Source organism: Coptis chinensis, chromosome 2 (genome assembly GCF_015680905.1).
Source record: "Coptis chinensis isolate HL-2020 chromosome 2, ASM1568090v1, whole genome shotgun sequence".
In the NCBI taxonomy this organism is placed as follows: Eukaryota; Viridiplantae; Streptophyta; class Magnoliopsida; order Ranunculales; family Ranunculaceae; genus Coptis; species Coptis chinensis.
In genome coordinates, this window is record NC_141457.1 from 68,724,468 (window position 1) to 68,738,252 (window position 13,785).

General features: G+C 33.6%; 2 long non-coding RNA genes across 2 annotated transcripts; both read left to right on the forward strand.

Annotated features, from left to right (window-relative positions):
• The first annotated feature begins 5,794 nt into the window (after window positions 1–5,794).
• Window positions 5,795–7,197, forward strand: LOC147517396 (uncharacterized). The gene is made up of 3 exons (XR_015213859.1): window positions 5,795–6,199; window positions 6,717–6,793; window positions 7,138–7,197. It is a non-coding gene; the product is annotated as an uncharacterized LOC147517396 (long non-coding RNA).
• Window positions 7,198–7,284: 87 nt separating this feature from the next.
• On the forward strand, window positions 7,285–8,231 carry LOC147517397 (uncharacterized). The gene is made up of 4 exons (XR_015213858.1): window positions 7,285–7,442; window positions 7,600–7,652; window positions 7,752–7,833; window positions 8,134–8,231. It is a non-coding gene; the product is annotated as an uncharacterized LOC147517397 (long non-coding RNA).
• The last annotated feature ends 5,554 nt before the right edge of the window (window positions 8,232–13,785 follow it).

The following is a 13,785-nucleotide window of genomic DNA, read 5'->3' on the forward strand; positions in this document are numbered from 1 at the left end:
AACCAATTGTGGTTTCTCATATATAAAAATCTCATTTTAATATGTCGTTTACAAGTATAAGTGGAAGCAAAGAGGTATAATTAATTATTTTCTTTAGTGGGTCCAAATGTTGCAGTTATTAGGGTTAGAAGCAGCAAGTGCTATAAGGAAATGCCAGTGGAGCTCCTTCATGCCAATCTTCCCCACACTGATGACCAACATCGCAAGTTTTTACTTTTTAATGGATTTTGCTCAGCGCTCTATGTTTGTAACTTTGTTTAATAGCCATAACAAATTATTGGCATTGGGAACTTTGATCAATTAATTTACTGTATGAGTTTCAATATAGTTTGGAAGTAAGATTTATTATATATGATAATAAAATGAAAAAAAAAATTATATAAAAACGGTCCCCGTTCGTTGACCAAATAGAATGGAAATTTGGAAATTCCAATTAGAGGTTTTAATTGATGAAATACTAAAATTAACGATGGGTTTATTTCTCCTCTTCACTTCTTCCCCACAACAAATCTCTGCTATTCCAAACCCTTTTTCATTATTTAGGGGGAAAAAATAAAAAAATCCCAACAAACAAATAAAATAATTCTACAGGTAGCAAGTTTAACATAGCAAACCAGGGCAAACGAAAATGTAAGTTATTTCTATGCCCATTTATCTTTTTCCCATATTCTTTCAAAACCTTTTATCTTTGTATTTTCTCATTTGAATCTATTTTAATTTACTGAAATATAATTGTAAGTCAATAACTTTTTTCTTCTTTTTTTTTCGACACAAGAATTGGAAATTTTGTTTATATCTTTGCCAATTAATAGATATATTAGTGGAAGAAAATAAAACCATACATACTTCGCTTACTTAGCTCGTCTGAGTCTATTTTTGGGTACTGTTTGTTTTCTTTTTGACTTAGTACGCCTATTTTGGAACCAAATATTTACCTTTAATGATTGTCTTATACGTTGGAATCAAGAAAATGTATAATATTCTACTAATTCTGAAACCCAGGCAAATGCAAAGTGCGAACTTAGCTTTGCTCATTCTACTAATTTTCGTAGGTTAATTATTTTGCACCTTGAAATTGTTTTTTAAATTGAATCCAATCTAAATGATTTTTTTTTCTACATCAATTTTTATTGAGCTTTGTGTGCTATTTTAAATTGTCAATTTGACACCATAAGCATCATCGAATTATTTATATGTATCTCCAGGGGTTAATATAAATTACTTGGGTTTTTTTCATAGTTTTAGCACGTTCCAATTATCTTTTGATGAAATTGTACATTGCCACTTGCCATTAACATCAAAATATTATGTTGCGTACTTGCGTTAAAGAGTGTAATGAAGTTGGATATTCTCATTGTACATTTGCATTAAACAGTTGCATAATGTTTCTTACATAAATATATATACAGTAATAGATGAAATTGGATAGACTAAAGTTTTATGTATATCCGGCTTTTTAGTGTTGCATGTTTTGTTTTTATTGTACTGCACAAAATCATTTTTATAATATTCTTCTTGATGTGCCGAATGCATGAATGTTTCATCAAAAGTGATGAGCTCTTGTAGTTAATTTCCTATAGTCACTGAAGTTTTCATTTGCTACTGTGCTTCGATAAGCATTATATAATTGTATGATATTAGAGAAACCTAACAGGTCTTAATCATTTTTATTCTCATTTTCATTTGAATGCAGTCTGGCATAAATGCAAGAGATGAAGGACAAACAACTTGAAGTTATAAGGATCATATTCGAAATCTCATTATGTAAACTTATAGTCACATTTTGTTGTAAGGTGTATCCCTCCAGTTTTATTTTAATAGTTTTTTTCGAAACTTTTTTCGATTTTAGACAAGCTTAACACTTAATGATTACTTTCACTGATTTTTGTATGTACAGGCCATATAGTCAGTTGATTGCAATGGTGCAATTCTACAAGGAACTAATGAGTCAATTGTTAAGGTAACTATGTGAAATTTATTTTTTCAAACACTATGATTAGCGCATTAGCTGAAGTATATTAGATTATAAGGTCGCATTTGCATAGCATACTGAAGATTTTTAATCTCCGTATACCACTACCAATGTTTTTATTAAAGTTGGTAGTTTGTTCATTGGTTATTTGATACGGGTTTTCATATACATGTCTTACATGGAATTGAGCACCTTACATAGTTGAATGCTTCGCTTCCTCTTAAAATTTGTTTCATCTAATTGTTTCATTTGATAATGTTCTAAATTTTTTCTTTTCACTTTTAACTTCATTCCCATCTTATGAAGTTGCAATAGATTGGTTTTAGGTTGCACTACCACATGATTACTTTTGTTGCGTGCATCACGACTAAACGTGTTTGGTTAGGCTGTCAAATATTCTTGAAACTAGATATATATTAGCACACAAACTGACAACTTCGGGTTCTACGAGGTACTTATATTCCTTGATATAATCACTTTTGAGCTGGTAGTTTGTGGTATTCATATAAACTATAATCATAGGTAATACTTTCCATAGAGTATAGATGAAATGGGCAATGTAGAAGTTGACGGGTATGGAGAATGAAAATAGATCAGCCTATCATCACTTGGCTCCATTGAACAAGTGGTTGGTTGCAAGACAGCAATCTCATTGATTAATACTTATTGGCATAATCTAAGGCAATACTTCTCTGATGTAACTGTAATTCGATTCATTGATTAAAAGGAATATTTGAAAACTGAAGTTAAATGAGTAGGTTTGTATAGTCATAGTCCATGAACAATTTGCAAATTAAGGTTTGATTGAGCGTAATGTGTTCTGACCCTTGATGACTTTTTGCTCGATTGGTTTAGTTAGTTTGAAGTGGTGAGTGCCTTTTTGAAAAAAAACATTTGGTTGTTACTGACGTTGAATTCATTAAACATTATGCTTGAAGAGCCAAAATGTTATTGCATCGCCTCTCTATATTACAAGTTAATGAACCTCAACTTCTACTATCTTTCTTTATTTACAAAAGTATTTGATATACTGCATGTATATAAAATTATGAGAAAAGAGCATGTTGATGGAAAACCAAGTGATTCCCAATTTAATAATCCTAAGGGTGTTCAACATTGATGATAAAGAGAACGATAGAGTTGTAGACACAACGCTTGATTTAATATGTCATATACTGCACGAGACAGGTTGTTGTTACCTTAGACAATTTGCAGGGATTGAGATTTTAGAATTTAGAATTTTTTCTATGTTGCTTGCAGGTGTGACAACAAAACTTGAGGGAAATCCTAAGGGTGTTACTGATCTGTTGGGGTTTGTATGATTTCTAAAAGAATTCACTGGAAGGAGGGGCTCAAAGCATTCCATTAACTAGGTGATGAATGTAATAAATTATGTTTTTTTCAATCATGGTTTATGTTATGGTCTATTTCGGTTGGGTTGGCTTTATTAAGATTTTATGCATTTGAATTGAGTAAATATATATGCTACAAGATGGGCGTATTAGCTTCACCAGTCAAAATTTGTTTTTACCAATACATAATAAATTTAATTTGAGTTTTACTGAAGTAGGAGTGAGTTACAAAAAAGAATATTCTGAACGTGTCAATTTCATTAGCTATGCCAGGTATCGTAAAATATTAGAGTTTCATATATTGGAATTTTATGGCATTGCTGACGTCAGTTATTTGGATAATCAACCTACATAGTGTCTAACTCAACCTATATGTTTCTTGACCTACACCGATATTAATTAACTTGACCTGTTCGTACATTGTTCAAACACTTTGATCCAAGCTCTATAGGTTTCTTGCTAAGCTAGCTAAGAATTTTGATCACGCAGTATTCTTGATGGGACTTTCAATAAATTACACAAAGAATAACGTATTTTCCTAAAGGTATTTTTAGTTTCCAAGAGTTCTAAAAAATTTCAATTGAGGTAATTTTTTTTCTCCTTATTGAAGATTAGTAGTATTTATGTTGTTATGCCGATCGTCACGTAAATTCTAACTTTCCATGCCATTTCCATCATAAAGGTAAATGATTCCAATAATTTCGTTTATTCTCCAATTTTCTTTAACCTGCTAAATGCATTTTGTTTCTCGAAGTAATTGTTCAAAAATAAGCTACATATAGAATTTCATACATAGACAATGTAATAGACCATGCATAGCATGCCCTATGATGAAGGAAAGTCCGTGGTAATTAAGTTCACTAGCTACAAGACTGCAATGTTGAGATCTCCTTTGGGTGAAAACTTCAAAAGTGTTCTAGAAGTAAACTCCTAGGCAACCTAAGGATTCAGGGTTAAGACAACTTTAAGGGACGTGGTAATTTATGTATAGTGAATCACTAGATATGAAAGATACAATAGTTGACTTTGGAAAGTAATAAGAAGACTTGGTCTGATTTCATTTCATTCTTTATCCTTAGCTCATTATACAAGTTTGGATTGTAAACGTGATTGAAACTCATAGGTCATGGGCAGACAGACTTCCAAGATGAGGCTCTTAGTAACTATTTGTCTTTATGAGTTTTTTGTTTCTTTCTTGGTTCTAAATATTCAATCACTTGATTTTGCTTTCATTCTCATTAGATTCCTCACTACATAGGTTCTGTTGTATCTACTACATGCTTCCATTAGCCATGTACTCCTCTCTCTAGTCATTCACTTGGTTATTTAACATTAATTTTCAGATGAAGAAGGCTTCACTTTACATATTTGAGGAGATTATTATAGTGCCAATCCAAACATTGTCTTGGTCGCGACACTTTCTACTAATTTATTGAGGTATTTTTTTTTTAAAATCTGTCATTAAACTTATTCTCTCTCTCTCTGCGCGCCTTTGTTTAGTAAGATGTGATAGTTAATGATTTGGACTAATGGTAGCAGTTAATACTAACTCAAACTATACTTTAAACTATTTATCTTGCAACGTCAAACATGTGTGGTCAATATATCCAATTCAAGCGATTTCGGAATTTTTGGACAATTTTTGTTTTTGTTCTATTGGCCATGTCATGCCCATATTACAAAATCTGTATTCGTTCATTCGGGCTTTTGGTTTCTCGATCTTTTACTCAAAACCCAAAAACTCTGCTTCTCTAATTCAGACAATAGATTACCCAATCATATCAAGTATAACTCCTTTACTTTATTTATATTCTTCTTCTATTACTTTACTTTATTTCGTGCTATTTGATTTTCTCCTAACAACCAGATGCAATGTATTTAGCATTCTATAAAAATTTGGGAAGTTTTCAGTTTAATTTTCAAGTGTTGATTAAGCTAATTGGAAATGAAGTTGTGTACAATTGTGGGTATATTGATTTAACAGGTAAGTTCCCATTACGAAAAACTTGCAACATGTTACTTAGTGCTTAGTGTTCATTGCAGTTTGACAATATGTTATTGTTATGTATATATGTATCTATATTTCTTATGTTAAGAAGACATCACGTGTCAAGAAATTGAGTGAATGACTCAATCTATAAAACATGTGTGTTGTGTGATCCATATTACCGGGGAAGGTATCGGAAAGGGACACTACTAGAAAAACGAGTTTACCTGAGAGACGCCATAAAAAATACCCGACGGATTCCGTCGGTAGGACGTTAACAACACATTTTATCTATCGGGTATAATCTGACCATTTGTTGGGTAATCTCCCTGGGTACCCGACGGTTCTACAAGAGTTGTTAACGGTCGACATATCTCTTCTAAATACAAGCGGCAAACTAATTTCGCTTCCCACCTAACTTTTTTTGGAAAATTAAAAAAATAACCAAAAAAGACCCTAAAGCTAACTGTTTAGTCTTTGTCACAGCCACTTGCTGCCCGATTCACTCCTCTCTCAAATCTCAAATCTCAGATCTCTCACTCTTACACAGTCACACTCACTCTCTATCACTCACTCTCATACTCAATGAAATACAAATTCAAATAACACAGAGAAGAATAATCATGGATATGCAACAGAGTGATTTCGATCGTCTTTTATTCTTCGAGCACGCTCGTAAACAAGCTGAGATGAACCATGCTAAGAATCCCCTAGACCCCGACGTATGTTTTTTTTATTTATTTGTTAAAAATTCAATCTTTTTGTTTGTGTAAATTTATAAGTATTAAAAAGATTCAATCTTTTTGTAGAATTTGAGGAGATGGGGAGGAGCACTTTTAAAGTTATCACAGTTCCAGAATCCCCTGGAATCTCAGAAGATGATCGAAGGTTTATTATTTACTTCTTTAGACAATATTGAGTATGTTATTATGTGGCTATTGAAGCATATTGTTATAACTCGTATATTGTGGGAGATCACTTAAGTCCACTAGTTGATGGAGGGTCTTTATTTCTTATGGGAAGTGGGTTCCTTTAAACTAATAGTATGTTCCAAGGCGAATGGGCTGTTTGAGTAACTGTATTAACTGATCAAATGAATATACATAATGGAATAACACATGGGAAAGTTGGTTGTTATCTGTGTTGCATTGATAAATCCATTTTTCTGGAAAATCGCGGGCAAATCCGTGTGGGAACAAATTTGGACTAGTGTTCTCTTAGTTTGACACTTGGTGATCTTTTCAGAATCCAACTCTGGCATCCTTGCGTGGCTCGATGACTATGTTTTACCTGGTCTTTTAGACATTCTGTGTATCGTTGAACATTGGGTTCCCCCTACTTTTTTAGATGCTATGACCAGTCATTAGACATGTTAATCTTCTCTCTTCTTCTTCCTTTGTAATAGTAAGCATTTTGGCTAGGGTGTTACATTTGCACAAGCAACTGCTCAATCTACTCAAGAAAACTTCTTCTTTGGTCAAGGTAACGTTTTATTTAGTAATGAATCCTCTTTACTTGCAGTTTCCGGTGTTTTAGTTTTTCGGAAAAGGAATAAGCTTTTGGGTTTGTCCGAACATAAGATTATTAGATGGTCCATTGGCAATAGATGCTAGAAGGCACCCTATTCTGGAAAGCTTACACACTGATTTTATTGTAAGTATTGTTTCTGGCCTTTTTAGGTTGTTTTCTTTGGACTTCGGTTTTATTCATACATCTTCGTTTTCTTATGTAGATAGCATCTACAGCTACTTCTCTTTTGGGTCCCCTGAGTTTTAGTTTAACCCGTCAATACAATTAAAGCCGATCTTGTATTTCCTATCCCGTAGCCAAATAATGTTTTTCTTTCTGAAGCATCGAACATGGTGATTGTCATGGGCCCAAATATGTAGGTATTCCATGCATGGAAAGTTGTTCCTGTCTCTGGTTTTAACATTCAACTTGTTAAATTTATCTCAAACTTGAAGGTCCTTTCATGAGTGGAAAGAGTACTTACCTTCAACAAGTGTGTCTAGTGGTCATCCTTGCACAGATAGGTTGCTATGTTCCTGCCTGTTTCTCATCTTTAAGGGTGGCAGATCGTATATTTACTCGGATGGGAACTGGGGACAATCTTGAATCCAACTCTAGCACGGTTTGTTTCCCCAACTTTGTTGTTCTCTCTATTAAGTTTTGTGGGTCATATTCTTTGACTATCACGTGAGTGATTCTTTGGAAAATTCTTCTGCCCATGCAATGATGTGGCTTGGAGCATAAAGGCTAATTATTTTATATCCCTTTTTGGATTGCAGTTCATGACAGAGATGAAAGAGACGGCTTTTATTATGCAGAATGTTTCCTCAAGGTATGTGTATCGGTAAATTTATGCTTGCATTGACCTAAAATTACAAAAATGTTTTTATATACAAAGTTGGAGATATGATCAGGAGTTTGATTGTTATAGATGAGCTTGGGAGGGCAACTTCTTCTTCTGATGGATTAGCGATTGCATGGAGTTGTTGTGAGTATCTGTTATCACTCAAGGCGTAAGTACTTGCATCACAATGTTGCCATTTCTCTTAAGTTTTCTGTGATGAACTTTAGCTAATCAGTTGGTTTAAATGGTAATGAGCAGTTTTTACTCTATTATGGCTTGATTGGCCCCAGACTAGGAAATATTTGAAAGAACTAAAGTGAATCACAATCATTTTAAATTTTAAATTATGAATTCCACATATGACACGTTGTAGCCTACATTAAAGAAATGAAAAGGAAGTAGTGTAACTCAGAATTCTATATCTATGTATGGATTGATGGATCTATTCTTGTGTTTTCTTTGTTTATAGGGAAGTGTGCTAGTCAAAAGTTTGGTAGCCAAAGAGCCATCGACACTTGGTTTGGATACTTACTACAAGCAGTATTATCTTTGCTTGGCTGCAGTTGCGCTACTATTAAGTGGTACTTTAGTGTTTTATAAAGCTACTATCATGTGTTTTCTTTGATTTAGTATTTTGCAAAGGATTTGAAATAAAGATGGACACTTTGATAAAAGGATACCTTCACATGGCCAGAGACTGTGTATATGTGGGTTATGTTGTGGCTACAGGGTATGTAACGAGTTTTTCTATAGGAAGTATTGAAATTAGTGTTGTAAGTTTCACGAAATAGTTAGTTGGATATGCTTGTTCATAACCAATGTCCATGTCCAACTTAGGGAGAGGGGCAAGTGTTACCTTCCAGCCATCATAGAGAACAATGCCAACGAATATTTTAAATTTCTATTGGTATAATACGGTTCTGTCCAACGATAAAATCGTTAAGGTCCTAGTGTGTCTGTTGGATTGGGAACAATTGGATATAAATGCTTGGTCTCAACTTTTTTGTTATCTCTAGAAGATTCTTCTATACCAGTTATTAAATCAAAGTTGAAAGAAAAGCACCTATCTTGGTTCAGGAAATCTTTTAGTAGCATCTTCTTTGATCCATATACTATTATGTAGATTGGACAAACAAACTATATAAAGCTCACAATAGTAGTGGATGGTTGTGAGAGTGGGATTGTTAAGTAGATATTGATGAGCGGACTGGTTTTGTTTTGTACCCATAACTCTTACTCTTTGCACAACAATATAAACCAGCTAAATTTTTTAATTAAGTCTGCGAGAGCTGTCACCACAGACTAACATACCCTTTAAAAAAATGTTAGTCATGTTTAGAAGAACAGGTTAGCCTATTTATGAAATCGGCTCACCATTCAAATTCTCATTTATTGACAAACTTCAGTGATGTATATTTTCATCTTGAGGGTCAATTATCACTCTGTTTTTTCGGTTGCATTTTATAAGACAACTTATATGACTGGTCTTCTTCTAAATCAAATTCTTTTATATATATCATATGCAGGATAGAGGTAGGAAACTGAAGTCAAAGGGAAACCGCATCTTGGATCGAAACAATGGTAGAAAGTTAAAATCTACTTGGTTTTTGTCAAGGTTTGGCCTGGGAAGTTAAAAAGTGTTAGAAGACTCCGTTTTGTTTTATGTAAAAAGCTTGACATCCTTGTAGACTTGGGCATTACAACAGTATGGAAAGACGATTTTATAATTTCATCGAATCATTGTTGTTACATGTCTTTTCTACTCGTGCTAGATACTAAGTGTAGCTCTTTTGTAATAATTGTGATGTTGGCCTGAAAAAGAATGTGATAAAAAATCCCATATATATATATATATATATATATATATATATATATATATAAAACCTAATTTCCGACGGACATAAATTGTCGCAGGTATACCCGACGGTCAAAGACGGTAGGAATATCCGACCGTCTAAACCTAATTTCCGACGGACATAAACTGTCGCAGGTATACCCGACGATCAAAGATAGCATGAATATCCGACGGTCCAAAACTGTAGGAATGTCTGTCGGCAAAGATCATCAACGCCAACGGCCTATTCTGACTGATTTTAACCGTTGGAAGCCTATGCCAACTGAGCATTTTCCGACGGTCTTGCGGCAGTTTTAGTATGTCGGGTAATACCTTTCATGATAGCCATAGTCAGTCGGGTAAAGTCGTTCTTTTTGTAGTGGGAGTTGGAAACCGCCGCGCCAGTCGTGTACTATACCAGAACCACAATGAGAGATGCTCAACAGATGGTTAGCTGAATTGGACATTGTTGATACTCCAGTGACATAAGGTAAGATCTATTCCAACTACGCTGATTTATTTATGTTTGGGAAACCTTGAGATGCTTCTTTTCAAACTTCATTTTATGACTCTGAATTGCGTTGCGTCTCAAATATTAGACTCTCCAATTGTTCTTCTGTGAAGAAATCTTAAATAGTTATTTATACAAATATGACTTCAAAGGCAACCAGGTTTTGCATATATGTACCACATTCACGTCCACTATTCTTTGAATTGCCAGCAGAAACCATACACCGAAAGAATAGAACCAGTACGTACACCATAATACAATGTCGCGTCAAACCCAAAACATGGGAGACTTACCTACCTAGACTTCTTTAGGTAGAATCCACTATTTTGCTTCTTACCTATGCCGCTATGCGCTATGACACTTAATTATTGTGTTGTATGAATAATGTATCGCTATAAGAGAATAACATACGTACAATTTTGTATATGACTACACATTTGGACAAGATAAATGGTATTAGAGCATGGCGAGCGGTACTTTAATTTGCAGTTGATTAGCTTACATGATGACTTTATTCATATACATTCCATGCAGCAAATAATATAATGCGTGTCTTGGAAATTTTAGTATGCAAACTTGATTTTGGACTATATTTTTCAATTGTGTGTGTGCAAAATTAGGAAAGAGGTCAATTGGAAGTTGACGTCTTGGTATGCAAATATTGTTGCCTTTCTTTAGCAAGTGTAGAAAATTATTATTGAGTAGTGTAATAACATTGTGAAAATATAAAGTGAAATAATCTGGCCTGGCAATTAGATGCATCATCCATGTGCGGAAGCTGTTGTTAATATTTCCCACCATTTCTTAGGCACAACATGTTGTTACTTTCCGATCACCTCACCTCAAATTTTATACAATCCAGTGTAGTGAGAAGAAGAAAACAAGTAGTTCTAAACTTCTTGGAATCGCGGTTTCTTTTTTCAGGTCCCCGCCTCAAATGTTGAAGCCCGGGATAGAGTGCTTGAGCTAGATGAAGATAGGTCTTACGTAGTTGATCGTGCCCAAGTCATGGCAAACAGGAAGGAGTACTTTGAAGTTTGAATGATCTTATTTCTTTACAAGTTTGATAGCTCTCAATTGTGTCCATAAGTTTGTCTTATAGTTTATTCAGTTGCATGCTGTCAGTACCCTCCCCTCTCAACCACTCGTGGTAGACCACGTGTCCAGACTACAAGCTAAGGTCAGGTCGTCCAAACGATCTAGAAAATGTAACCGCTGCAAGCTAGTCAACAACATCATTAATGAGAGATCATTACTTCGTAACGGAAGGAGTAAAAGCAATCATCAAGATAGCGCAAAAGGGGGATCTACGCCTATAAAAGGAGGCATCTTCTCCATTATCAAAGGAGGGCCAATCACCACGGTATCTACAACACCTCTTCTGTTTGACTTTTTTAATTAGATATTCAAAAAAATCAAACACAGAAAGTCTTTCTCTGTTATAAAAAACATACTCATTTGCCAACCAGATATCATTTGAAGAATTAAAAAAACATCATAAATTTACAAGCACAATGCCAACAAAACAAAAAGAAATTGAGACAAAAACATTAGTAAAAAATAAAACTTGACTTCAGTATAAACTTTGATAAAAATAAACGAAAAAAAAGTCAACTTACTTTTCCATTGAGAAAAATATTCCAAGAGAACCAATAAAACAATAAAAAAAAATTACATATAAGACATGGGAAAAAACTTTACTAAAATTTGATAAGAAGACTTTCAAACAAAGCATTCTTCAAATGTAAAGAAATCTCTAATAACTAAAAACAATCAGTATATCAAAAGCACTAATAATATGATATGATTTAAAAATCCAAGTATTACAACTACAGCTATATGGTATACAAACTTTCACTCATTGAAGAAAGCATAGAAAGCTTAAGTAGTGGTTTACTGTATAGAAAGCATAGCATGCTTAAGTATGCTTAAATAACGATAGCAAATTAGGAAACTATAAATAATGAGAGGGAGATCAAGGGATATTGAGAAAATTAAAAGTTACTGATTTACCCAAATTCTTGTCATTTAGAACCTGCAAATCAATAAATATAATTTTCAAACTTGCAACAATTAAAAAGAATAGTGGCAAGTTAGAGTCGAACCACACCATGAAATGGATAAATTAGAGCGCAAAGAATTAATGAACCAATAACTAACTAAGTGCGTGAGATTTAAAATAATTTTTGGATTTTTGATTTTATCAAACTAATTTAATCTAAGAATGAAAATTTGCTTCTATTTTATCAACTAATTAAACTAAATTTTTCCGGTTTTCACGAATTCAATTAATGAGAAATCCTAATGGTGAATGACTTCACCCCTATTTTTAAAGAATAGATTATTTCAATATTTCCAAATCTTTATTCCCCTTTATTTTATAAATTTTATCAAATAAACTCCAACGCTAGTTGTAAATTTAATGGATGATTTTTTTTTCAATACAAGCATTTTATGGACGCTAGTCACATTTAAAAGAATATCTCAATAAATAAATCATTTGTTCCTTCAAGCACTTACGTTTATTTATCTAAGTATGGATAATCACCACATAAAATAGAGGAGCATAAACCATCTACGATAAATAATTAAACATCAAAACCAAACTTTAAAATAGACTTAGATAAGAACAAACAATGGAAAATACCTCGAATGGTGATAGAATCCAAGACTATTTTTCTCTAGGTTATTTTGGAAGAATATCATTGGACATAATTAAATCAACGAGATATGGGCAATTAAAATTTGGAAATATAAAACTAAATCTATATCTTCATGATAGGGGATTCATCTTCTACCATTAGGGTGAAGATTTTATCCTATCATGCTAACAGAGTAATCAAAAGAGTAAGAGAATACCACCATTATATTTAACCTTGAAATCACTTTATTGTTCGTCGGAAAAATAGCTTGTACACACTCTTATCTCTCTTCCTCACAATGTAACAAAGAGAACAAAAGATTAAAACTAGCCTAATACTGTGACGTATTTTTCTTCTCCCAACTTCGATGCCTTCATTGCCTTCAACACCCTCTATTTATATCCTTCGCTTTGATCATCAAGACGTGGTAGCCAAGGAAATATAAAAGGAAGATCAGCTCGCATAGGAAGGAAATTTGGGGGATTCAACTAATGTGGGAAAGAGATAATATGATTTGGTGGCTGATTTTTCTCTCAGGGAATAATATATTAGATTGGTGGGATAAAAGGGAAGGTGGTGTGCTGGTTTAGTACAAAGTGGCGGTATAAATTTGGTAGGGCCAAGAATACGGTGGAAGATTTTCGGTGAATAGACTAGTTCATGTAAAGAAATGTGTTGGAGATGGAAATATTGAGTGGCCTGCTTGATAAATGGGAAGTTAATATGTTCGGAGTGAAATGAAGGTACTGATTTGATAGAATATAATGAGGTGGCAAGTGCACAGTAAACTGAAGAATAAATGAAGTGGTAAGGATCAAAATATGGTAGGTGAGATGTAGGGTTCATTTTTGCTGCAATTTTCTCTATGCGTAGTTTGCTTCTGGCCAAATGACAAATTGCCACGTGGTCATTAATAACGAAGACAAGAGTTGATCCGTTTCTCAACTTTTCAAAAAGAAAAAGTCACCAGCCCACCGTACATCAAAACGTTTTTATACTAGAAAGGTGTACACTTGTGCACCTTTGCAGCGCCAAATTTTGTAAATTGCCCCAAAGTATGACTAAAATGCTTTTTTTTATATAATTTCTTTTGATAAAAACATAAAGCTATGCATAACCAAAATACTAATAATA